Source organism: Triticum aestivum, chromosome 1B (genome assembly GCF_018294505.1).
Source record: "Triticum aestivum cultivar Chinese Spring chromosome 1B, IWGSC CS RefSeq v2.1, whole genome shotgun sequence".
NCBI lineage: Eukaryota > Viridiplantae > Streptophyta > Magnoliopsida > Poales > Poaceae > Triticum > Triticum aestivum.
Window position 1 is genome coordinate 168,499,527 of NC_057795.1, and position 27,309 is coordinate 168,526,835.

General features: G+C 43.4%; 1 pseudogene across 1 annotated transcript; it reads left to right on the top strand.

Annotated features, from left to right (window-relative positions):
- Positions 1-7,204: 7,204 nt before the first annotated feature.
- Positions 7,205-19,141, top strand: LOC123114012 (calponin homology domain-containing protein DDB_G0272472-like; annotated as a pseudogene). Its single transcript, XR_006456373.1, has 18 exons — positions 7,205-7,533; positions 8,320-8,526; positions 8,695-8,798; positions 8,938-8,991; positions 10,961-11,057; positions 11,846-11,919; positions 12,242-12,359; positions 13,249-13,356; positions 13,860-13,936; positions 14,137-14,203; positions 14,823-14,888; positions 15,535-15,642; positions 15,797-15,927; positions 16,067-16,133; positions 16,222-16,289; positions 16,377-16,470; positions 18,297-18,367; positions 18,459-19,141. The product of XR_006456373.1 is annotated as a calponin homology domain-containing protein DDB_G0272472-like (transcript).
- Positions 19,142-27,309: the final 8,168 nt, after the last annotated feature.

A 27,309-nucleotide genomic window follows, 5' to 3' on the forward strand; every position in this document is an offset into this window, starting at 1 on the left:
ATAAGATTTTTTCAATGAAAGACCTCGGTGAAGTTGCTTACATATTGGGCATCAAGATCTATAGAGATACATCAAGACGCTTAATTGGACTTTCACAAAGCACATACCTTGATAAAGTTTTGAAGAAGTTCAAAATGGATCAGTCACAGAAAGGGTTCTTACCTGTGTTACAAGGGTGTGAAGTTGAGTCAAACTCAATGCCCGACCACTGCAGAAGATAGAGAGAAATTGAAAGTCATTCCCTATGCTTCAGCCATAGGTTCTACCATGTATGCAATGTTGTGTACCAGACCTGATGTGTGCCTTGCTATAAGTATAGTAGGGAGGTACCAAACTAATCCAGGAGTGGATCACTAGACAGCGGTCAAGAACATTCTGAAATACCTGAAAAGGACTAAGGATATGTTTCTCGTTTATGGAGGTGACAAATAGCTTGTCATAAATGGTTATGTTGATGCAAGCTTTGACACTGATCCGGATGACTCTAAGTCGCAAACCGGATGCGTATTTATATTGAATGGTGGAGCTGTCAGTTGGTGCAGTTCCAAGCAGAGCGTCGTGGCGGGATCTACGTGTGAAGCGGAGTACATAGCTACTTCGGAAGCAGCAAATGTAGGAGTCTGGATGAAGGAGTTCATATCCGATCTAGGTGTAATACCTAGTGCATCGGGTCCAATGAAAATCTTTCGTGACAATACTGGAGCAATTGCCTTGGTAAAGGAATCCAGATTTCACAAGAGAACCAAACACATCAAGAGACGCTTCAATTCCATCCGCGATCAAGTCAAGGAGGGAGATATAGAGATTTGCAAGATACATACGGATCTGAATGTTGCAGACCGTTGACTAAGCCTCTTACATGAGCAAAACATGATCATCACCAAGACTCCATGGGTGTTAGAATCATTACTATGTAACCTAGATTATTGACTCTACTGCAAGTGGGAGACTGAAGGAAATATGCCCTTGAGGCAATAATAAAGTTGTTATTTATATTTCCTTATATCATGATAAATGTTTATTATTCATGCTAGAATTGTATTAACTGGAAACTTAGTACATGTGTGAATACATAGACAAAACATAGTGTCCCTAGTATGCCTCTACTTGACTAGCTCGTTAATCAAAGATGGTTATGTTTCCTAACCATAGACATGTGTTATCATTTGATGAACGGGATCACATCATTAGAGAATGATATGATGGACAAGAACCATCCGTTAGCTTAGCATTATGATCGTTACAATTTTATTGCTACTCCTTTCTTCATGACTTATACATGTTCCTCTAACTATGAGATTATGCAACTCCCGAATACCGAAGGAACACCTTGTGTGCTATCAAACGTCACAAAGTAACTGGGTGATTATAAAGATGCTCTACAAGTGTCTCCGAAGGTGTTTGTTGGGTTGGCATAGATCGAGATTAAGATTTGTCACTTCGTGTATCGGAGAGATATCTCTGGGCCCTCTCGGTAATGCTCATCAGTATAATCCACGAAAGCCATGTGACTAACGAGTTAGTTGCGGGATGAAGCATTACGGAACGAGTAAAGAGACTTGCCAGTAACGAGATTGAACTATGTATGAATATACTGACGATCGAATCTCGGGCAAGTAACATACCAATGACAAAGGGAACAATGTATGTTGTTGTGCGGTTTGAACGATAAAGATCTTCGTAGAATATGTAGGAGCCAATATGAGCATCCAGGTTCCGCTATTGGTTATTGACCGGAGATGTGTCTCGGTCATGTCTACATAGTTCTCGAACCCGTAGGGTCCGCACCCTTAACATTCGATGACGATTTGTACTATGAGTTATGTGTTTTTGATGACCGAAGTTTGTTTGGAGTCCCGGATGAGATCACGGACATGACGAGGAGTCTCGAAATGGTCGTGAGGTAAGGATTGATACATTGGACGAAGGTATTCGGACACCGAAATGGTTTCAGGACATTTCGGATATTTATCAGGGAACCGAGGGGTTACCGGGACCCCCCGGGGAAGTTATGGGCCTTAATGGGCCATAAGGGAGTAGGAGAGGGCAGCCCGCAGGGTGGCGCCCCCCAAGGGAGTCCGAATTGGACAAGGGGGAGGGGGCGCGACCCCCTCTTCCCCTCTCCCTCTCCCTCTCCTTCCCTATTTCCCCTTCTTGAAATAGGAAAGGGAGACCAACTAGGATTAGGAATCCTAGTCGGACTCCCCCTTGGTGCGCCCCCTCTAGGCTGTCGGCCTCCTCCCTCTCCTCCTTTATATACATGGGCATGGGGCACCCCAAAGACACATCAATTGTTCTCTTTGTCGTGTGCGGTGCCCCCCTCCACAGTTTACTCCTCCGGTCATAGCGTCGTAGTGCTTAGGCGAAGCCTTGCACGAATCACATCATCAACACCGTTGCCATGTCATCATGCTGACGGAACTCTCCCTCGACCCTCTACTGGATCAAGAGTTTGAGGGACGTCATCGAGCTGAACGTGTGCTGAACACGGAGGTGTCGTACATTCGGTACTTGGATCGGTTGGATCGTGAAGACGTTCGACTACATCAACCACGTTAACTAACGCTTCCGCTTTCGGTCTACAAGGGTACGTGGACACACTCTCCCACTCTCATTGCTATGCATCTCCTAGATAGATCTTGCGTCATCATAGGATTTTTTTTGAAATTGCATGCTACGTTCCCCAACACTTTCCACTACTTATGCAGCACAATAACGGGAGTGGCCACCATTTTCCGCCGAGGTTAGCTTCATCTCTTGGCTTGTACTCCCCCCGTCGTTCCATAATGTAGTGCGTATAGATCCAGGCCTGGACACTTGTTAGTTTTTAATATTGACTTGTTGCTTGTAGGTACATATGCCCTTGGCAAGGATCCACGCATCATCCCTTTTTGCGTATGGGGCAATGAAATATTCATGAACAAGCATCAAGTGAGGAAACTGATAAGGATTATTAGCAAAAAGATACGAATAGTGGCAAGAAAATTATTTGTTTATGCTCTATCCAACACAATAGTGAGTTGTAGGATGGTAAGTACAAACTTTGCATCTTCCTCTTTTTACTACCCATAATGAGTTGTTAGACAACAATGTCTAAATCTTTTTCGTTCGCAGTGGTTCCCAAAGCAGTTCACTCAAGATTACCTCGCAAAGTACATGATTAGTGGACATGCAATGAAGGTTAAAGTATTTCATCCAAACTACAATGAGCATCGAGAAGTTGTAGTGAAGATAGTGACGGATGGACGGGCAACCATCACAATGGGTTGGCCTAGAGTCGTGCGCGCATTACACATGAAGGAGGGCATAATATGGGCATTCCGCTTCACCTTCTCCAGCAACCAGAATGACTTTCGCCTCTCTCTTTACAGTCTTTGGTACAACTGTGGTTCATCATTCTTTACTTGGTGCTTTTGTGGTTCTTCAGTATATGTACCTGTGCATTCATGGTTGAACCTATATTTGTAATAAATATGGTTGGATATGAAATAAGTGATTCCCTACTATCAAATTCAAAACATATGATTTTTAAATTAGGGATTAATTAGGGATTACACTGCACACGGTTTGTGAAAGCGAAACGTCTGCGATAGACATGGAGATCAGACACGTTTCTAGGATCTGCTACGTGTGCGATCAATCTCCACTGCACACACACGATCAACCAAGAAAAAACGTGTGCGATCAATCTCCACTGCACACACGACCAGGCAAGAAAAAAGTGTGTGATTAACAACAACATCGCACACAGTTCTTTCTTATTAAATGTTTGCGATAGTCACCTTATCACACACGCTTCGAAACTATGGAATGTTTGTGATGTTGTGCGCATCGCAAACGTTTGGTCATAGAAGAACACGTGCGATAAGTACTTCTTGGATTAACCGTGTGGATGTACATACTAATGGAAACGTATTCCTTGGATGGACTATATGGAATGTACATACGAACAGAAATGTTTAGCAGGGACTGACTGTGTGGGATGTACTTACGATCGGAAACGATTTTGCCTGTATAATTGTATTTTTTAGCACTACCGTACGTAAAACCATATTTGAGCGCTCGCCTGTCACACACGACCTCATTTTGCCGAGTGTCTGCCAGGAGGGCATATCCCCGACGGTTTCTGTGTCATGTCGGGGACCCCCCTATCATTGTCACTCACTTGGCGACGGTTCCGACCGCCGTCGCGGAAAGGGGTTAAAACCTGTTTGTATAGCACCAATGCGTACCAGTGTATGTGAGTTGAGAGAAATCTCTTTGGACTCCGAATGATTACCTGTCATCAGAAGACGTTGTTCTTCGACGCTGAAGGAGATATATTTCGGGCCGACGGGAGTTAGCATTTCTTGCTCCGCAAGGAATGTTACTGTTGTGCTCAAATTCCGACTGTTGGAAATGTGCCATTGGCTGATCTTCATGTCCAATTTGGTCATTTCCCATCAGGGAAGGCTGCGGCTATAAATAGCCACCCCACTCTAACGTTGATCGTTGGCTGCTTCGTGTGAGATTACAAGAAGAATGTGTGAGCACTCTCTGTCCTGAGTGATTTTGAGTTTAAAATCCACCGAGAGAAAACCCTAGAGCCGAAAAAATAGATAGTGGTTTACTATCACTTGAACCCAGGTCCAGTAGCTTCGCCTGTTACTCTTAAGAGCTGCAAACTCCCTAGACGGTTAGGTCTCAAGTTCTTCGGAGACCAAGAGTCATTGTGGTTGTCGAAGAAGAAGTCTGTACAAGTTCGGAGATCGTCTCAAGCATCTACCATGAGTGATCGATACTGATTGACGAATCAGTTGTCGAGGAGAATAGGGCGAAGAGAGTTCATCCTCTATGTTAAATCACAACCCCTCCAACTAGACATAGTCCTTTTGCAGAAGGGCAAACTGGTCTACCAAATTCCTTGTCGCCATCGAGCATCATTGGTTACCTCTGTCCCTCTTTTTACATTTGGACTTTGCTTTATGTTTAACTTCGGTCATGTGATTCTCTTTGATGCATGCTCTAGTTCTCACTCGCTAGTTCTTGAGCGCTCACTGTACACCGTTTCTGTTCCTTCCGCTGTTGGGTTCTAAGAGAATTGAAGTTTCCGAAAGAAATTTTAAGGGGCAGTTTGGTTTGAGATAAAGTTTGCCTAAGGTTGCCACATCTAAGGTTATGCAAGTTCAACCAACTTAGGTGGATGTTTGGTTCAAGCCACATATTAAGCAAGCCCCACTAGGGTCCCACATTCCATACACTCAAAAAGTGTGGCAAGATTCCCTTAGGCTTGCCAACTTGTGGCTCTTATTTTAAAGAATTAACCTTAGGCAAGTTTGGCAACATTATATTGTATGGCAAAGTGTGTTATTATTAGGTCTAGAACCAAACTGCCCCTAAATCTCTCATTGACCCCCCACCCTCTGATAGATATACTTTGTTCCTACAATACTTGTAATCTGTAGCGGATCTGCTAGAGATGCTAAGACCTAAATAGGGTTCGGTTGGAAATGCCCTTTTTTTGAAAAGGAGGATAACCCCCGGCCTCTGAATCAGGACGATGCATGCAACCATATATTATTAATAGTGCAAAATCCAGCAGCTGAACACCATCGACATAGACATAAAGCGGAAAACAAACCCTGAGGCCGTATACCTCGCGATAGTACCTCCCCCAGATAGCCACTAATCCCTATGATACAAGACACAACATAAACGAAAAAGATATACAACTCCTAGACTACGCCTCCAAGAAGGGACCGCAGCATGTGCGCTGATGATGGCGAGTCCACCACAAGGTTGAACTCCGAATTCTCGTCCCCAAAGCCAAGGTTCAATCCACCACCTTCAGCATGGACACGACATAGGCACGCGACGACATAGCCTGATCAGAGATCTTGTGTTTCCACCGCAGTGCATAAACTCGTTGCTGAAGCCGTCTGTACCATCCGCCCTTATCCGTCTACCGACACCTCGACAGCCAGATACCTCTGGAGGAGACAACGAAAGACAAAGACGTCCCATACCGCCTTCCTCCCGCTACTGTCGCACCACCTTCGATCCGACAACAACAGGCTAAACATGACACCTCCGCCAGAGCCACCATGCATCACCTGTCGATAGCAGGCATGACTTGACATCTCCATATAAGACGCTCTGCGTAGCATCCGCCGGTAGCACATCCACCGGTAACTTCACCTGCCGGCGACAGGCACCACCCGACAACTCCGAAAGAGGCAAACGTGTCACCTGCCGAGCCGCATCGAACCCGATCTGTTGATGGAGGGGACGTCCCATACCGCCACCAGCCTTAGAAGGCCATCACCACCTCGAGATCCAGACTCCGAATCGCCCACACGATCCAGTGTACGTCGCCTTTGATGAAGAGGGGCCGCCGCCCCGATTTCGGGCGCTACATGGAGCACCCAACATCGCGCCAGCCATTGTCGTCGCCCATACAACAGCAACCGCCGCCACGATCCCGCATCAAGCGCCGTCGACGCCGGAGGAAGCTCCGGCCGCCACGCGCGTCCTGCGACATCCCCGACTGCAGGATCCCAAGATTCGCCGCCACCGGCACCGCCACAAGGACCCACCATATGGCCTGTCATCCCCGGCAGAGGGACGCCGCCACCGCCATGTTCGGATCCGGGCCGGAGTCGCCGCCGCCTCCGCCAAGACCGAATCCGGGCCGGACGCCTCCGCCGGCACTGGCCACGCCCAACCCCACCTCCATCCTCTGGCCATCTCACCCCGCACCGCCACAAAACGCCTCCAGCAGGAGCCACCGCGCCGCCATGGATCGAAGAAGAGGCCGCACCTCCGCGGATCTGGCGCCCTTGCCACCTTACAGCCCGGGAAGGAGGAGCAACCCTCTGCTGTTGTCGTCGAACGCACGGGCTCTGCCCAGCGCTGTCCCCCGGCGGCGGCGGAGGGGAAGGAGAGATGGGATTGCGTCGGCTAGGGTGCTAGGGTTGGCCCCCTCGATCGCCCTACAGTTGGAAATGCCCTAGCTAGCAGTTTCAGACGTTGAAAAAAAGTAGTGCGCTATATCACTGCTAATAGCGTGTAGAGAATTGCCTTGCTAAATTGGTCAATGTACAATATCTCGCTAATATCATATTTTCAGGGCGGCGCTATTTTTGCATAACGCACTATTTTTTTTCCTCGGTTCCGAAAAGGGGAAAAAATGTTAAGCTGGCGACGTCACAACGGAGTAAACCACGCAAAGGGAAGAGTCCAAAACCCAAATCCAGAGGAGCACGTCGCCCTCCTCAGACGCTCGCCGTTGCCTTCACTCCAGTTGAAGTCGTCTCTGCCGTCCTCGTGGTCGGCGCCCGTGCCATCCGAAGCCAGGACTAACTCTAGCCCTAGCGCACACGCGGGAGGAAACAGGAAAGGGGAACGGAGATGTCGTCGTGGCTGCGCAGCGCGGTGAGCCGGGCGGTGGAGGCCGGCGGCCGCAGCGGCGTTGCCCGTGCCGTCAAGGGATACGCGGACGCCGTCGCGCACCACGCGGGGCAGGCCGTCTCCGACATCCTCCTCGACCGGGGGGTGAGCTCACGGACCCTCCTCGTCCTCCCCCTTCGCCTTCCTCCCTCCCCTCTTCGCCGGCATCCTGTTCGACCCAACGAATCCAAATTCAGCTTCTTCTGACGACGTGAAGCAAGGGTGGGGATTGCTTGAGGGGTTGTTAATTCGTTACCTCTGCCGCGCCAATGTGATGAACTCAGTACACTAGGAATCCAAGCTTTAATTTGTGCCATTGTACCACCGAGGTTAGTGCCCTAGCTTGTGTTCACCTCAAATTGGGGCTCAGCAGAGCTATGGGACGAGTATGCGAAACCTGTTGTTTCGTGGGCATTTTTTCGTTGTCACTAGCTCGCTGCTGAAGTATCCCTTTTAATACATTACACAAAGAAAAACTCCTTACAGTATTCATGATTCCTGTGTGTCATTTTCCATACAGAGCGAGTCCAAGGGTTTGCTATTCAAATGTGTTGTCCGTGAAACATCGTCTGACTTAGAGTTGCTTTCTTAGGAAGTTAGATAAAAGGGGCAAATTAAGAGTATGATTCTTACTCTAGTTTTGTATGTGAAGCATAGTGGTCACAGGTCAGGTTGCAAGCTGAACTCCAACCTGGATACGTTTATAAGTTATATTTATATATGAGATGATCTTATGTTTATGCTGCTTGCTCATCTATTCTGAGACACGCAATAATTGCACATGAAGGAGAAACAAGTAGAGTGAAGACTTTTTGATCTGGTGTAGTATACCGTTGCTGTATGTTCATTCGCCTAGTTTTTTTAAAAGATGTTTGTTATTGTGGTTCGCAGGGCACACAGAGCTTCAAAAGTTTCAAGAAAACAGTAATGCGGTTGGAAGAGGCAGCGGTTTCATGCCGTGGGGGTGAAAGAATTGAATTATTAAGACGTTGGCTGGGAGCATTACAAGACATTGAGGCTGCTCTTGCTAGTTCAGAGACAAAGGATCCTGATGTTCATGATTCTGCTGGTGAATTGGATCCTTTAAAACCGCCATTGGTGAGTCTGCGTGTTTCATGTTCATCTTTCTTGTGTATTTGTTTGTTTCACCTAGTTATTTTGAGGTTGGATTTTGTCATCTTTTTTTCTTCTTCTGCACGTATCTTAGTTATATTTTTGACTCCCCTGAGTTTACATATTTCTGTAAACTGAACCTGTTTGGAGCAGACTTTGTTTGTTGATCCTGATATTGAAGGAGCACCTATGAACTTCCGTGATGTGTTCCTGTACAGCCAGGCACTTGAAGATATTACACAGTCCATGGTGAGTTGGCCCAACCTTGCTGCCCTGGTCTCTTGTGTATTAATTATTATCTATTTTAACGATTTCTTTCTTTTCTGAATTGTAGACTGCTATTATTAGTTCTTACTTAGTTTGACGCTGGACAATACTAACCTTTTCTGTAAACAGATTCTTGAAGCTCCCATCTGAGGAAGAAGTTTCACTTCTTCTGGAAATTTATGGGTGAGTTGCTTCTAAAATAACTTGCTAATATGTTTCTTCAATGCAATTAAACTTTTCTCAGCCTGCAGAGTTAATTTATCAACATTCTTAAGTGAATCCTCATAAAATGTTACAACACTATTACTGTCCTCCACTCACTTTGAGCTTTGCTATTCTTTGAAATTTTATGACAAAGAACGAAATGGGAGCTTCACATATGCATCCTGTTAGCAACTCCCTACTTCTAATAAACAGCATTTCTGTTGCCTCGTACCATTCCTATGTTGTAGAGTGACAGTTCTGACCTCTTTTCTGGGTCAACTCGTAATGAACTAATGACTGGATTTTTTTATCTCGTCTTCTATTCCAAGTCTGCAATTTGGAGCATCTACAGCCGGATACAGCAAATCCAACCCCTCAAACGCCCACGGATGCGCCCAGTCACGCCTCAAATAATCGATTCCACAACCGGGTACCTCAAATTAGAAACCTCAAATCCATACTATTACATGCAACGTAAACCTAATCTTAAGCGGAGCTCGTCCGGCTCCGCCGTGCCCATGTCCGGCGGCTGGCTGCGCCCCTCAGAGTGTTGTTCCGGTCGCCGGCGAGGTAGAGTAGGACATGGGACACGGACTGGCTCACGGAACTCAAGGCGCTGCCGTCTCCCATGCCCTACTCTTCCTCGTCGGAGCCCGGAACCTTGACGCCGCCGGTAGACGTGAGATCGATGATGGATCCGCCCTGGGAGGAGCCGGCGGCATCCACCACGATGCGGTTGCAGCGCCTGGACTGGTGCACCATACGGGCGCTGGAGAATGTGACCCCGCCTTGCCAACATCCACCGCCATGAGGGTTGCTGCCGTCTCCCGCGCCTGCTGCCTCGCATGGCGGACATGCCTCGCCATGTTTGCGTCGTACGACACCCATGCGTTCACCTCCTGCTTGGCGCGCTAATGAAGGGGTTGCGCGCCCGCCACCGCTTTGGACGCCAGACGGACCGCACCGACTTCGGTGAGGCAGCCGCGACACACCTCGTGGCGAATCCATGTGCCATTTGGGCGGATGCAATGGATTCCCGACGGAAGGACTCCGAGCGCTGTCGTCGGGCGGCCTCCTCCCGGGAGAGCGTGCGGGCGCAAGCCGGACGGTTATCTCCTTCCTCGGGGCCACAGTGGGATGGCCTGGGGTCGACCGGATCTGGTAGGTGTAGGACTCGGATCCGCTGCCCGCCATGCCGGAGAAGGCCGGAGATCGCCGGACGGGAGCTTGGGTGGCGTAGGGGAGTGGCTAGGGTTTGGTACGGGGAGCGGATGGGGATGAATATATGTGGGGTAGGGTGGGCCAGCGTGGGCCGGGTCCGACGTGGCGGACCGGCCGGGCCTCCCCGTATCTGCCCCATATTTGGGCTGGATATGAGGGGTGTCGGTCAGCGCAGGCGTTTGAGGCCGGTTTGAGGCGCCCGTCTGGGTCGTTTTTTTTGACCGGTCAGTGACTGGTCCGTCCACCCGGGCGTACGAGGGAGGTTTGAGGCGCCCGGCTGTAGATGCTAATGTTGGCTTTGCCTTCTGTCCTAGAGAAGTAATGAGGCAGCAAATAGTTTAGCTAAGCATTCTTATTGTACTAGATCTTCCTACTCTTGGGATACTATCCCTGACTTTATTCTCTCCGATATTGTAAACGATAGGGCTACCATTTGAGGAAGAAAGTCTCCTATTAAAAAAAAGGTTTGAAGCGCCTGGCTATAGATGCTCTTACCATCCAATACAACATTACATGTTCCTTACGTTAGGTGCTTTGCTTTCCGCCTGCACTTAAACACTCTTAACTGTTATTAAGTAAAGGTATTCAAAATTTAGTTTTTCTGAGCATTCTGTACAATCTGAGCTACTTGACAGTTCACACATATCTCTACTGATTCCTCTTACCCGTGAATGTTTTCTAGTTTACTAAATGCCCCTTTTCTTGCAACTAATGTTGGGTTTCACAGCCTGTGTCTCACTGGTGGGAAAGAAGTCAATAAGGCAATCATGAACAATGTACAAGACTTGGCCAAGGCTTTCTCAAATTACAAAGACGAAGTCCTGGTAACTTCCCAATTGCCTTTAATCACATATGTTTTATGAAAATCACATGATGTTTAGGAACGGTATTTAGTATTCTGCTACTTGTGTAGTTTTTGTACATTACCACGAGTGTGTCCTAGAGAGAACTTTAGTATCATTGGTTGCACCAAGTAGACCCTTCTGAACTGGGCCATTTGGATCTGCCGCCATCTACCTTTATACTCCTGAAGTGGCTGAAATTTTTACTGGCAGTATGTTCTTCTACAAAACCGCTGCCTAATTTTATTTCAAGAACTAACCGAGTTGGAGATGTTCCTTTCTGTCGCACCATACATGGCTACAGGCACATCTCTCCAATAGATTCTGGTGGATATTTGAAATTAAATGTGTTCTTCATGAAGACATTTTCGCGAAACTGTAGTGGCCATGCTAATTCCTTTTGGTTGGGTTTCACACTCTGACTGTGCTTACCCCTTGCAATTGGGGAATTGTTTATGCGGTGTCTCTTTACCTAGGCAATACTGCAGAAACCTAGGAAACTACTCCCTCCGTCCCATAACATAAGATGTTATTACAACTGATATACTATTGGTTGTAATAACATCTTATATTATGAGATGGAGGGAGTATTTCATAAGCAAAAACAGATAGCCTTTTGCTAGCAGTTCTTATTTTTGGAAAATATTTTCCAAGGTGTGTATTCTCATATAATTGCGAGGTGAAAAACTAACTGTGATCCACACATTATTAAGCTCTGTAAATAGGAAAATATGTCCAATTCCAGTAATTCATTATATATGTGTGAACAGGTGAAGCGTGAAGAGCTACTTGAATACACGCGGAATGTCATTTCAGGACTTAAGAGAAATGCTGATATTATGAGGTGAACTGCTCATTTACTTAATCTTCTAACTAGCTATCTTGTATTTTGAGTATGTTTTATCTCCAGATGTGTTTTCACTTGTCAGACATTCTAGTTTGTAGTATATTTTTATGCAGAACAACAAAAAAAGTCAAATGGTGTTTGCTTTTTTCTTTGTTTTCTGAAGTAACGACACCTGCAGTAGAAACCAAACTCATGTGATGCCTCTACCGAATCTTCAAGATGCCAAATATTGTGTATCATACTTTTAGATACGTGGTGCTTTTATTTATGATCTCTTGCTATATTAGCTTCTTAGTTTGCACCTTGTATTTAATTTCAGGATAGATGCTGAAACCCTTGAATTGTGGAGAAAATTAGATGGGAAGGAGAAATCACGGTCCCAATCAACTGAAGGTCAAGATAAAGCATCAGAGAAGATTGCTGTTGCCAATATCGAGGTGTTACATAATCATATATATTATTACTTTGTGCTTGCTTCCCTTTCTATTTGTCATGGTTTGTTAGCTAGTGTCTAGACTTATAGCTAGATGTACTAAAGGGCTTTTGCATTGATGATTTCCTATCTGGCTTGGGAATTTATTTTGTATCAGTTGCACTGATGGCTTTGTAATCGATTAATTCGAATTGCAAATATTTCATTTCACAGAAGTTTCAAAACGTTTTTTGCCTTGATAAATATATGGCCCTGTGCTTATCTCCATGTTCAAAAATATATTTCATTCTGGGGCATGGGCATGGTCTCCCATATGTAAGTTTGGCCATCATATTAAATAACTTTTATAGTTACATGTTTGCATAAAAATTATACAAAGGTAGTACTTAATGAAGTACATTTCATAACAAATTTATTGTATAAAAGAGCAGCCCGGTGCACGTAGCTCCCGCTTGCACAGGGTCCAGGGAAGGGTCCGACCACTTTGGGTCTTCTGTATGCAGTCTTTCCCTACATTTCTGCAAGAGGCTGTTTCCGTACATAACAAATTTATTGTATCATCCTGCAAAAAATGCCATCATCTCACACCATCAGTCTAAATAGCAATTTACGGTCGAAGTTAGGAAAGTTTGACTTCACTCATTCTAAAGATCAATTTCATAAAGGAGGGGCTATGTTTTTGTCTGATTAGATATACATTCTTATGCATATGACAAATGTCCTGCATAATTCCGGTCATTTGTCTTTTCCCTCCTTAATGTACATGTGCACTGAATCTATTTACTATTGACCAATATATTTTCCATTTTTTGTCAATCCATTTTATCTTGTTCTGGTGATATTTCTTGTTAAGACTTGCGAAGATGGTAACTGTGTTTTTTGTTTTTCTCCAGGCCTTAAAAGAAGCACTTACTGAAGTCCGCTTTTGCTCTAGAGTGGAAGAACTTCTACTGAAGAAGTCGATTGCTCCTGGAGATTCCATGGAGATTCATTCTCAGAAGGTATTATTAGGTTGTATGTTTAAAACTTTTTTGATATTGTCAGTCCACATCTAATAGAATTCCTTCAAATGCAAATAAATATTGATGTGAAACAGTATGTCACTTCCCTACACTTAAGCTATTTTCTGGTAAAGTAATTTAAGTTTCCGAACACAAAACTGTAAATTCAATACCTTAAGGAAGGAAGTTTTAGCTTATTGAGTTATGACGCCTTACATTCCTTAAATTGTTATTGCGATAGTCCCTACTTTTAATGAGATAGTCGATAGACTTACATAAGAATGATAAAATAGTTCTACCACGATAAAGTTTGGCAAGTAAGATTTGTGTTGCTCAAAACTGTGTGTTATTTACCTTTTGGTGACTAGTGATAACCATGTAAGCTTTTCAGCTTTAACTTCAAGTAGCTTTTTCAGTAGCTTCATAATGAATTCTGCAACCTGCAGATCGATAAGTTAAAGGTCCTGTCATAAAACTCTTACCATCTTTACAAAACCTTGCAGGTTGATAAGTTAAAGGTCCTGTCAGATTCCCTTTCTACTTCATCCTCCAAAGCAGAGCAGCGTATTATGGACCACAGGTTTTATTTCTGAGAATATTTTTTGCTTTATAGTTTCATCAAAAAATATATTTTATTTTATGGAAGACATTTGCCATGATAGTCATTCTCATTTGTATAGTAATAATACAGATTTATGCTTCTTCATGGATATGTTCCTGTTCTGTTTTTGTTGGAATTTTTTTGTCTAGTATCATATCTTAATTTTGTTCTTATACCAGGCGTCAGAAAGAAGATGCTCTGAACTTTCGTGTGAAAAAGGAGAATGAGGTGAATGCGGCTGAGAAGGTAAGTTTGCTAGATTGTATGCATTCATGCAAATCGGTGTAATTTGGAGACTTCAATTTCACGAATTAATAGAAATGTGTGCCCATTTTGAAACTTGAAATCACTCATTTGGTTCAGTAGGGAACTCCCCACATCTAGTGATCTGGATGTTTGTTTTCCTCTGTAACCCCTACAGAATTCCTGTGACCCAAATAGGATAAATACAGTCAGCTTATTTTGTCAGTTGTCAACTGCTAAATAGTATCTGTAGTTAGGAAACTTAGGATACATATCTGTGTCTGTACACCTATATTTGAAGCTTCCTATTTCCTAAAGCTTGCATATTATGGAGTCGGTCATGCTTGTTTAGTATGGGCCCCTCAGAACACAAATCTCTGACTGTTTTTATGTTAATGTTTCGTTGCACATATTCTAATGTCTGCATTGATATGCAAATATGCTACTCCCTCTGTTCACAAATGTAAGACGTTTTTTCAGTTTAAATTAAACTGCAAAAACATCTTACATTTGTGAACAGAGGGACTACAAAAAAATATGCATATGGAAGTGCTCCTTTATGTCTTCCCCCCTGCTTACCGTGTCATCTTTGATGTTATTTTATTTTTATGTCCGGATAAAGGGATTGCTTGCTGAGATTACTGAATTGGAGAAGCAAAGAGATGATCTTGAGGCTCAGTTGAAAAAGGTACCTTTTCCGCTCCTAGGAGATATATTTTGATGGGGCCTTGCAGATTTTAATTGCATGCACCCCTATCGGCCTAATCCGAGTTCAGATCTTGTACATATATTTGTGGTATAACCCCACAAGTTGCTTGAAATTCGATGGAGTAACTTCTCTGTTGATCTTATTATAATTGTTCATTGGTAAGCTTAAACTGTCAATGCAGTAATGAGGCCCGAGACAAGATTATCTTCCAGTATGCAAAGAGTGCAAGATGCAATGGAGTAAGGCTATGGGTATCTGACTGAGTGACTGGTGACACAAAATAGTTGATAATTTGGCCTAAAACAATGAGTCATGTATTTGCTTGTCGTCTGACCAACTGATCCGAAAAAAGAGACATAAAAAACTGCTACATGTAGAGATATATCCATAAGATGATAAATTGAAATAGGAAATCCAATTAGTATCCACCATTATGCACCTACCCCTCGTTTAAATCAAAGCATTAATAATCTACTAATATCATTCTGTTACACTTGCTTGAGAAGTTTATGTGTTGTTTCTATAACATATTAACATGTGCTGTGAAATTTTAGACTTCAGCAGCCCCACACCATCTTCAGAATATTCTTTGAGTTATGTTTGTGAAGATATTTCTCATTGGCAGGTCAATATATCAATTAATGCTGCTGCTGTGCGGCTCAAGACAACCAGGGAAGAGAGAGACCAATTTGATGAAGCGAACAACCAGATCATATTTAGTTTAAAAACGAAGGTGCTGATACTTTCCTGTTTTGTAGCAGATTCAGCTTTACTGAACTGCATTCAACATTCTTTTTGTCATACTGCTTATCTTCTCTTTAGCTTCGTTTTAGCATATTTTGTACTCAAGATGGTGCTTAACTTGTTTCCTATCCGCACCAACTCAGGAGGATGACCTCTCGAAATCCATTGCCACGTGTAATGTGGAAGCAAATGTGGTAAAGACCTGGATCAATTTCCTTGAGGATACCTGGCAGCTACAGTCCTCATATAATGAACAGAAGGAAAAGAAAACAAGGTATGTAGCACTTGTTGCTGTACCCTGATTGCTTCTTTTATATGATGCTTCTCCTTCTCATGTGGAAGTTCTAGTTAGAAAATGTTCTTCTATGTAATCTATTGTGCATGAATGTCGTAATATGCTATGGCCTTTACAGTGATGAATTGGAGAGATGTGTGAGAGATTTTCTGAAGTTGACCAAACATCATCTTTCAGCCTTCAAGGTAAGTCTTTTTGTCTACCATATCATTCATGCTCCTGGATATGTGTCTCCATGTTGTGTATGTCATCTGCAAATTTTGTATTCATCAGGAAGTCCTAAGCCCATCTATTGAAAGTATCCAAACATATGTGGATAATTTGGCGGCCTTGAACTCAAGGTACTTCAATCACTTTATTCTCTATTTCTGGTACATGTACTTGAGGTGCCAATTGACTTCATATTTATGGTTGGACTTCTCTTGTAGGGAGGAGACAAAAGAGCATGAAGATGATGAAGCATCAGAGAAGACAAACCCACGTAAATCCCTTGAGGAGGAATATTTGGAAACTGAAAAGAAGGTTCGACTCAGCAACTTAGCTTGGTTTTACACACACAAACGCACACAAAAGAAAAACTCGAACTGGTAGGAGAGCTGCTCTTCATTATATTACGAGAATATTACAAAACAGAACAGACCCAGAAAGGGTCCCAACACTCACACATAACACCCACTGAACACACTTACCACCCAAAATATATAAAAAAAACACCAGACAGGATTACAGGCGTGCCAGGACAAATCAAACAAACGACCACCAGACCAAACAAAGATCACAACCAAAGAGACTCCAACCAAGGCACCAGCAGAACACCAAAGAGTGGATTCCTCTCATATCTCTTGGGCAAGCTGACTGACGCTAGGATTCCTACCCTTGAAAATACAACCATTATGGTCTTTCCAAAGGAACCAGGCAACTAGCATATGACCAAGGAGTGGAATCCCTTTCGCCAATGAGAATCAACTAATAGCGTCGCCTTAAACCACAAATTTTGGAAGGAAAAATGATTTTGGCCAACACATGCCACCTGGGCCAAGCCAATTAACTGTAGGGTGTCCACCCAAACTTGTGCAGCGAAGACACAGTCGACCAGCAAATGAGTAATGGTCTCATCCACCTGATCAGAGCGGGCATCTTGTGGGTTGAGGCAGACCTTGGTGTTCAAGACAATCAGAAGTCCAGCATCGGTGAAGGCAAGCTAACCAAATGGAATATTTTGCTTTGGGTGGGATGCCCAATATTTCCTAAGTCTTTGCCAAGGTTTAAACGTAGTGCTGCCTTCAGATTTCCTAAGCCGGCCTGGAGGAGAAGGTGCCTGATGCGAAGGCTGACCATATGGGTTTGTCTTCCACATCGTCTTGTAATTCCACTCCTTCAAAATCTGAATGAAATCCTCCAGAGCTTGGACTGTAACAGTCCATCTGATATCTCTAATCCAAGTATTATCCAACAAAGCCTCTCTGACAGTCCTTTTTTTTTTTGAAATCATTGACAGTCCTCTTCTTAGTAATACGTTTGGAAATCAAACAAAAATATTAGGTGCAAGATTCTTCAAAGACCGACCCAATAACCACCTGTCAGTCCAAATTTAGTATTTTTCCGTTACCGAGTCAGTCTTGACCGAGCTAGAGAACATTGCTGCTGCGTAACTAGGTACTGATGTGTCAAAAACAGCCCAAGACCGGTCAGGTTCAGTCTTCTGGATCTAAAAACATTTCATTCTTAGAGCCCAGCTGAGAATTCCTAAATTGTGTATGCCCAGGCCACACAACTCCTTAGGTCTGTACTCGCAAAAAATAAATAAAAATCCTTAGGTCTGCACACCTTAACTCACAGTGTCCGTCATTAAATTATCATGCCCCTTCCACCAAAAAGCCCGCCTTCTCTCGTCGATTGCCTTGATCAACCAGCGAGGAACATCCATAGCCAGCAACAAATATATTGGGATGAATGTGGGAACGGCCTTAACAAGCACCGCTCTACCAGCAGGGTGAATGAGAGCAGCTTTCCGGTGGAAGCCGATCGGTGGCCTTGTCTACCCAGGGTAGAAGGGCCGCCTTGGTTAGCTTCTTGACAGAGAGAGGAAGACCAAGATGTGTGCAAGGAAAATTTACAATAGAACAAGGCAATATCTGTTGGAGCACAGTGATAATTTGCAAAATTCAAATCCTGTTTTGCTTTTACCAGTTGATTTCTTGCGTGTTCTTTTGCATATATCTTACACAATATTGTTGAAAATGGTTGAAGCAGGCTCCTAAGTGATACTGTCATTTGCCCAGCAAAGTATTCGATATTTTATTTTGTTTTACTGTAACTGGCTGATGACAGTGAACAAATATTTCCAGATTATCATTGCTTTCAGCATCGCAGACCACATAAAGAAGTTGTTCTATTCAGAGCATGGGGCTAACTCCAGGTATTGCCGGCTATTCTCACCTTGATGAATATTTTTCTAATCTGCATCCACCCTTTGGAATGGGAAGACTGAACTTCAAGTATTTGTTCAGGAGAGATGACCCAGAGGTGAAGAGCCTAATTGATGAGATCGAGAAACTGAGGGAAGCATTTGAACCTATAGAAAGGCCAACACTAAGCATCGAAGACCACAAATCAAAGCCACTGCCTGAGGAAAGATCTGAGTTGAGCCCTTCGCCTATCCAAGCACCTGTTACCCCCAAAGCCGCACACGTCGACTCCCCAAAATCTCCCATGAAGCCTGAGCAGCAGCATCAGCTGGATCCTGATTCTGAATTTGCAAACCTGGGAGCAGACTTTGGGAAGGACGGCAAAGATTACTCAGCCGAGGAGATCAGCGGGTGGGAGTTTGACGAGCTCGAAGAGGAGAGCTGAATGCTGACACAGCGTCCGAACCCGGCAACCAAAAACTACTTAGATTCGGTTTCCCGCACTGACATGCATCTCCAGTTCCGAAGCGCCAGGGAAATGTGCACCGTTGGATGTATATAGGTGTCGTTCGATTGCACTGTCGCTGCCCGTGGACAATTGACCTGTAACCTTGGCAAGGCAGTTGCTATTTGTTTGTTCTTGCCAATGACCATGTTGCGTATTACATGTGTACTGATCAGTACTGAACAGCACTGTTGTAAAACTTGCAAGTTTGGACTTTCTTTAAATATATACACATACATTGGGATTCAGATATATTAGTAAACAATTGCAGTTCTTTCTTTGTTGCCGAACTCATCCACCCCCTTGGATGGTGTTCAGATTGATGGCATATTATCGTACAAAGCCTGATGCTGTACCTAGCTGGCAAGTTGAAACAGATAGCGACACTACCCATCCCATTATGATGTTATCTAAACTATCTCGTCTGCATGCAATTCTTGCAACACGGCCTGAAAGCTACCCGGGTTGGTGTGCTAATGCTACCGCCGCGGCCGGCCAGCCCGCCCGCCCAAACAAAGCTCTGCTGCCCGTGCATTCCCACCTCCTACGCCGCGACGCCCCGGGAGAAATATACGAGAATGGAAAGCGCTGTCCAGCACATGGCACCGGCCTTAGCTAGTGACCGAAGGCGTCGATGCGGTCGCGAGGACGATCGGTCCCGCGCCGCATGCTGACGTGCTCGACAGAATGCTCATGGGCGATGGTGTGCCGCGGACGTGGTGAGCCGTGCGCTTGGCGCTCGACGAAATGGCATGTCAGGGCGAGGCGAGGACTTTTTTACTGTTTTGACCCGGTCGCTTAAGTTTAGCACGATTTAACCCTACATCAAAAATATTTTCAGATCTGGCCCATTTCAAAACGCCATAAACTACGGCGTTTTGGTTACACGGGAGACGCCACACTCTATAGCGTTTGACTCTGGTCCACACACCAGCTGACGCCGACGTGGCAAAGCGAGACGCCAACGGTGGTGGCGTTTGCCCAAAACGCCACTGCTCTTGGTGTTTGGCCTAGCCCAGCCTATAGCACAAATAACAACTAAACAAATGATCACTAGGCATGAGATGTGCTTGCTAGCGTGCAACTGTGTACTACTCCCTCTTTTCCTAAATATTTATTTTTTTAGAGATTCAAATGGACTATCACATACGGATGTATATAAACATATTTTAGAATATAGATTCACTCATTTTGCTTCGTATGTAGTCACTTATTGAAATCTCTAGAAAGACAAATGTTTAGGAACGGAGGGAGTAGAATCAAAGGTTTTGAGTGTTGGAAGAAGCGTTTTAATTATATGTTTTTTTACTTGTGAACTGACTCATTATTCAATGTAACTAGTAGTATTTTTTACTTGTGAACTGACTCATTATTTAATGTAATTAGTAGTAATGTTCGGTTCTAGCTAATTCCATATTGTTAGTCAGCAGATTTTTTAATTTTATTTTAACCTGTGAGCTAACTGATTATTCATCATAATTAGTAGCAATATTTGGACTCTAACTAATTCAGTATTGTTAGTTGACTCGTAATTAACCAGACAATATTACATAAGTTCAATTAAAATAAAAAAAACAACAATGAAACTACGCGAGGTACCGAACGGTGAGCTCATATACATGGCGGCCCTGGCCGGTGGCACCTCCGTTGTCTTCTGATCCGCTGTCGTTGTCGGTGGCGCCATCGTATGAGCCGCGAAAGGGCACGACGACTCTGACTGGCTGCCGCCTGGAGGTCGCGATGATTGGCTTCCTCCGCTGCTTGGACTAGTCCTCGGCCCAGGCCAATGCGAAGTAGAGGTCTGCTCAAACGCACTATAGGGTGACAGTCGACATCGCGAACGCGGCCATGAGGACGCTGTCACAGTGCTCTGCTGCAACGTGTCGGCGCCTCCGCGGCTGAGGTAATAGAGGAGGCACCTGCAGTGTCCACGGTAGCCAGGGAGGGCTCCTTCTTATTCATGGCGACTGGGCATGGATTGCGGTGCCCTCGCCTTGTCGCACTAGAGGTAGCTCAGTGGTGACGCTGGCCGGAGGAGGTCCCGATTTGGTGCAGGTTTGCAGAAATGAACCCGACAACGATGACAACGGCAGCGGACCGGACAATGACGGAGGTTCCGCCAGCCATGCGTACTAGCTCATCGTCCGGTCCACGCGTAGTTTTGTTTATTTTAATTAAACTTATGATATAATGTCTGGTTAATTGCAGGCCAACTAACAATGCTGAATTAGGAGGGGACAAACATTGCTACTAATTATAGTGAATAATCAGTCAGCTCACATGTCAAAACAAAAACAAAAATAAAAAAAACATGGACGAACAATATGGAAATAGTTAGAGCCAAACATTATCACTACTAATTACACTAAATAATCAATCAGTTCACAATTTAGAATAAAAATATAATTAAAATGCTTGTCACATTACTCAAAACCTTTGATTCTAGTATGCAGTTCCACGCGCTAGCAAACATATCTCAAGTCCATTTGATCATTTGTTTAGTTGCTAATTATGGGGTTGGGCCAAACGGAAGAGAGTGACGTCTTGGGCAAACGCCAGCTCCTATGGCGTCTAGCTTTGCCACATCAGCGCCAGCTATTGTGTATGGGCCAGAGTCAAACGCCATAGGCAGTGGCGTCTTCTGTGTAACCAAAACGCCGTAGTCGACGGCGTTTTGAAATGGATCAGATTCTGAAATATTTTTAATATAAGGTTAAATTGTGCTAAATTTAAGCAAGCGGGTCAAAACAGTGAAAATGTCCGCGAGGCGAGCCGCGGCACGGTCACGTCGCTGCCGAGTTGCAGCAGGTTCGGCGTTCGGCAGGTCTGTTCACTCTCCGTGTGCAATTCTGAGTACAAGTACAATAGTCGTGTTGTGCGTTTCAAGGCGTACACATCCTCGATAGGCTCGGCTCCTCTGCAGTTCCCTTCAGATTTCAGGACTTGCTTGTCGTCAGCCTACCATCATAACTTCCCACGGAAGCAGGGTAAAGAAGAGGAGGGAGCACAGTCAGCGTTGACACTAGTTTCTTCTTACCTCTGAGAACGACAGCCTAGCCGAACCGATGGTAACAAAGCTGATGTGCAGATCTAGCATCTCTCTGTCTCTCTTTTGTTTTTGTTTTTGAGATCAGATCTAGCATCTCTTGATCGAACTGAAATGTTTGTTTGCATCATATGGTTAGCTACCCAGGTTTTATAAACCGGCACTAGTAGCTACTCCATTGCAATTGGTCTACTTACCATTGTGGACTTTTGTCTAGAAATTTGATCCCAATGCTACCAACTAATTTGGCTTGTCGGAATGGATTGGGGTGGGGGTTGGAACTGACCTGTCAGGCCAGTATTATTTATGAAATGTCACAAGATGCATGTTCGTCAGCTTGACGATTTTTCTTCAGTTTTAGTCGGCTGCTGCATGTCCTTTTTTTTTTATCAAAGAAGGGCCTTGCCCCTTCCGATTTTCATTACTGAAAACCACCGAATTCTACAGGCGAGATAAAAACGAAAAAAAAGAGAAAGAACAGAAAAGAACACAGCTGCCAACACCACCAGGAATCCCTAGCAGCAGGGGGCACCATGAATTCCAACAACCTGAGTACAAATTAACCCCTAAGTTCAAACTGCCAAATCATCATTACAGCTAAAGCAAAAGAAGCAAGAAAGGACACAAGGGTTCTGTCATCAGAAGCAACAAACATCAGGTTCACCCTCGCAAGAGAAGCTTCATTCCAGCCTTGCCACATTGATCCTCCATCCCTGCTTAGCAGTGAACACCTCATTTGCTGCCTGTTCTAGCACCCTTGCTCCCAGCTCCAAAGTTTTTCTTGACGACTCCTTTATCTGCAGGACGGACCAGTCAGTCAACCACCTGCATAATAGTTTGACAACATACAAAGGATCATTTATCCTTTTGTTTTCAAAGACAATTGCATTCCTGCTTTTCCAAATTGCCTAAAGCAGGGCTGCAATCCCCACCAGAACCATTTTTTTCTCCTCTTTATTAAATTTCCTAATCCACCACCCAAAACAGTCCTTTACATTTGATGGGACAGTTTTAAATCCACACACACATCTGACCAAACCCCACAACAGTGAAGCAGTGGAGCAGGAAAAAAACAAATGGTCAATTGATTCATCTTTCCCACACAACACACATCCTTTCCCACCCTTCCAGCCTTTTCTAAGCAGCACATCCCTAGTTAATATACTTTTTTTACTAACTAACCAAAGAAACACTTTCAGTTTCTCAGGCAACTTTGTTTTCCATAAGTATTTCTGTGGGAAGTTTATCCCAACTGCTATCAATTTCCTATATAAGGACCCCACAGAAAACTTATGATCTACAGTTAGGGTCCAGAGAACTTGGTCTGCCCCTCCCTGCAAATGAATTTCCTCACATCTTTTTTTCAAACAATTCCAAAGCCCTAAAGTTTCCCCATGCAATGTTCTTCTAAATTTGAACCCCCCACCCTTTCTGTATAGCCTCTTCCACAGTAATGTTGTGGTCAAAGCATATATCATACAGCCTAGGGTAAGCCTCTTTCAAAGGTTTATCATCCACCCAGGTATCTTCCCAGAACCTAGTATTCCTCCCATCCCCTACTTTTTTCTTAACAAATCTATAGAATATTTCCTTGATCTTCAACAAACTAGCCCAAAATTGGGAATCCCCAGGCTTCTTGTTTACTAAAGCTAAACATCTCCCTTTTCTATATTTTTCTATCCAAAACATCCTGCCACAGACCTCTTTCATTTTCCATTTTCCAAAACCATTTTGCTAGGAGCGCAATATTCATAATCTCTCAATTCAGTATCCCTAAACCCTCCATGTCTTTAGGTCGACAGCACTCTTTCCAATTCACTAGATGGTACTTTTTTACATTCTCATCTTCTTGCCATACCAATCTGGATCTAAAGAAATCAGCTTTCTTTATGATCCCTTTAGGCACAGCATAGAAGGACATCATAAACAAAGGCATGTTAGTCAAGCAGGCTTGCACCAGGGTGATTCTTCCAGCAATAGAACCCAGTATCTTCCCCTGCCAACATCCACACCTTTTCTCAATTTTATTTGTCACACATTCCCAGTGTGAGTTCCCAACTCTATTCTCAGAAACAGGCATCCCCAGGTACCTAATGGGCAAGTCTCCCATCTTACACGTTAGGATATCCTGATAGGTCGCTTGTTTTTCTCTAGCTTTGCCAAATAATAGCAATTCACTTTTATGAAAATTTATTTTGAGCCCAGACATCTGCTCAAAAGCCCCAAGTATAAGTTTAAGATTTTTAACACTTTCCACCTCATCCTTGATCAAGAAGATAGTATCATCAGCATATTGTAACATATTAACCCCTTTTTCTCCATCTCCATTCAGCACCCCCTTAACCAGATCATGCTCCAGGGCATTACTCATTATACAAGCCAGGGCATCAGCAGCTATGTCAAACAGCAAAGGGGACATAGCATCTCCTTGCCTCAGTCCTTTAAAGGTTTTAAAATACGGGCCAATTTCATCATTTACTCTGATTCCTACATGTCCTCCTCTCATAGTTTCCATCACCCAGTCACACCATTTATCAGGAAATCCTTTCATTTTCAGCATCTGTATCACAAAAGGCCATTTGATTTTATCATAAGCTTTCTCAAAATCCACTTTAAACACCAGGGCATCTTCTTTGTGTTTGTGAAAGGAGTTCAGGGCCTCATGCAGGATCACAATCCCTTCCATAATGTATCTGCCCTTGATAAAGGCAGTTTGGGTTTTGGAAATCACAGGGGCCACACATTTGGCCAATCTATTCATCAGAATTTTAGTAATGGTTTTAAAACTGACATTCAACAGGCAAATAGGCCTGAACTTCTGAATTTGTTTAGCATCATTAGTTTTTGGGACAAGAGTAATAATACCATAATTAAGTCTGGCAATATTAATCTCACCTTTTGCAAACCCTTCTACCAAGGATTTTAGATCCCACTTCACCACTTCCCAAAAATCTTGGTAAAAATCAGCAGGGAACCCATCAGGGCCAGTGCTTTTGTTTCTTTTCATCCCAAAGACCACCTGATGGATTTCATTTAGGGAAAAAGGAGCCAAAAGCTCCTCTTTCTCCTGTCCATTAATTTTATTCATCTCCATCTCCTTCAACGAAATACTAGATTCTTCAGGATGTCCAAATAATTCTTTATAGAATTTGGTGATATATTCCATTAAATTCTCATCTCCCTCTATAACCCCTTCTTCCTGTTCCAGGGAAACAATCTTGTTTTTCCTTCTCCTCCCATTCACCTTGGCATGATAATATCTAGTATTTCTGTCTCCATCTTTAATCTCTGAATCTTTATATCTCTGCAACCACTTCACCTCTTCTTGCAACATTACTTTTTTCAATTGTGCTCTCAACTTTTTCTGATCATCCCTATCTCTCACACCTAAGCCCATAATCTCAGCTCTCTTATCTAAATCATCCAATTCTTTTAATATTTCCATTTTTATTTTTCTGTACCAAGCATCCATATTTCTGTTCCAGCCTTTTAACTTTTTCCTAAGGTTTCTCAACCTTGATTGCCATCTATCTAACATGTCCCCAAAGTATCTACCATTCCAGGTGTTATACACCAGCCCTCTAAAACCCTCTCTCAGTATCCAAGCATTTTCATATCTAAAAATGTATTTGTGATCACGAGTCTCCCCTGTATCCAGGAACAAGGGGGTATGATCAGATACCTCTCTAGCAAAGGCCTGCAATATGGTTAATGGGTATTTTTCCTCCCAAGCAGGGCACATCAAAACTCTATCCAACTTCTCAAAAGTAGGGTCCTCCTGATTATTAGCCCAGGTGTACTGCCTTCCATTCAAAGGCAACTCCCTCAACCCTGCTTGCTCAATAATAGCATTAAACATAAAGGACCATTGTTCATTAAGCATAGGCTTGTTTTTCTCCTTCCCATTTCTGATAATGTTAAAATCTCTCCCTACCAAGCAAGGCAGAGGATTATCATGATATAATCTTGCCAATTCAGCTAGGAAACTAGCTTTCCCTTCCTTCTGGGCATCCCGGCTGCTGCATGTCCTAATTAACATCAATCAAACTATGACTTTTGTGACCAAAGGCGACTAGTAGCAAGGAAAATGCCATGATGTTCAGCAAGCATTTCAGGGCCTCTTTGATTCACAGGAATAAGGAAAACACATTCAGTCATGCCCGTTTTGAATCCTACATGATTTGAGTTTGCTTCATTGCACCATAGGAAAAACAAAGAATTTTTCTCTTCAAAAGGTTGAGCGGATGTTAGATCTCCTATGGAATTAGTACAAATGGTTCCTTAAAAAAATCTATATAATCCAATCATACGAATAAAACAGCCAACAGCCAACGTCGGAAAAATTCCTAAGACTTCCAGTTCTCCAAAATTCCTATGAAAATACTTTGAACAAAGAAGCCACCAGTGGTTTTGAGATGCAATTTTCTTCCACCAAGGTGTGTATATATATGAAGTATCTTGTAACGTCTTTACGATTCTGCCGCTGCAAGAAATTGCAGAGTAGTTGTTTAACTCTTACAAATGATTCCTTAGGAAAAGTTTCTACATGATCCAATCATACGGGTCAAATGGCCAACGTCGGAAAAAAATCCTAAAGATTTCAATTCTTCAAAATTCCTGTGAAAATACTTTGAACAAAGAAGCCACCAGTGGTTTTGAGATCCAATTTTCTGCCAGCCAAGGTGTATATATGAAGTATATCTTGTAAGAAGGAAACTGAACATTTTTAAGATTATGCTGCTGCAAGAAATTGCAGTTTAGTAGTTAACTTTTGACTGATCCCATAACCCCGTGTAAATGCCATCGAGTACATCAATTGTTTGTTGAAACCATAGAGATTTCTTGTGCCAGACGTGGCCAAAATGTTGTCAATAGAACAGCACGTCAGCACCGGCATGATCATAATATTCAGGACGATATACAATACTTTAACATATATGGTTGATGGGTTCAGTTCTCTAAAGAAAACAGTAGGTTGGACTAGACAAATAAATGTGGTACATTGTCGAGTAGTATTAATTAGTAGGCAAATTGGGTCAATTGGATGGATTAAACGAAAGTAAGGGTGATGGTGACAAGCTGCATCGATCCGTTGTTTGGGGCATCTTGGTCAAGCACAGATTTTGATAGAGAAACAAACATGTTTTTTTTTCTTACTTCCTTCGTTTCTTTTTAGTCTGCATATAAGATTTCGTCAAAGTCAAACTTTTTCAACTTTGACTAAGTATATAAAAAAAAATACCGAGATTCACAATATGAAATCAGTATTGTTAGATGCATCATGAAATTAATTTTCATACCATATAGCTTTAATATTATAGAGGTTGATATTTTTTCCAATAAAGTTTGATTTTGACCAAATCTTATATGCAGAGTAAAAAGAAACAGAGGGAGTACATAAC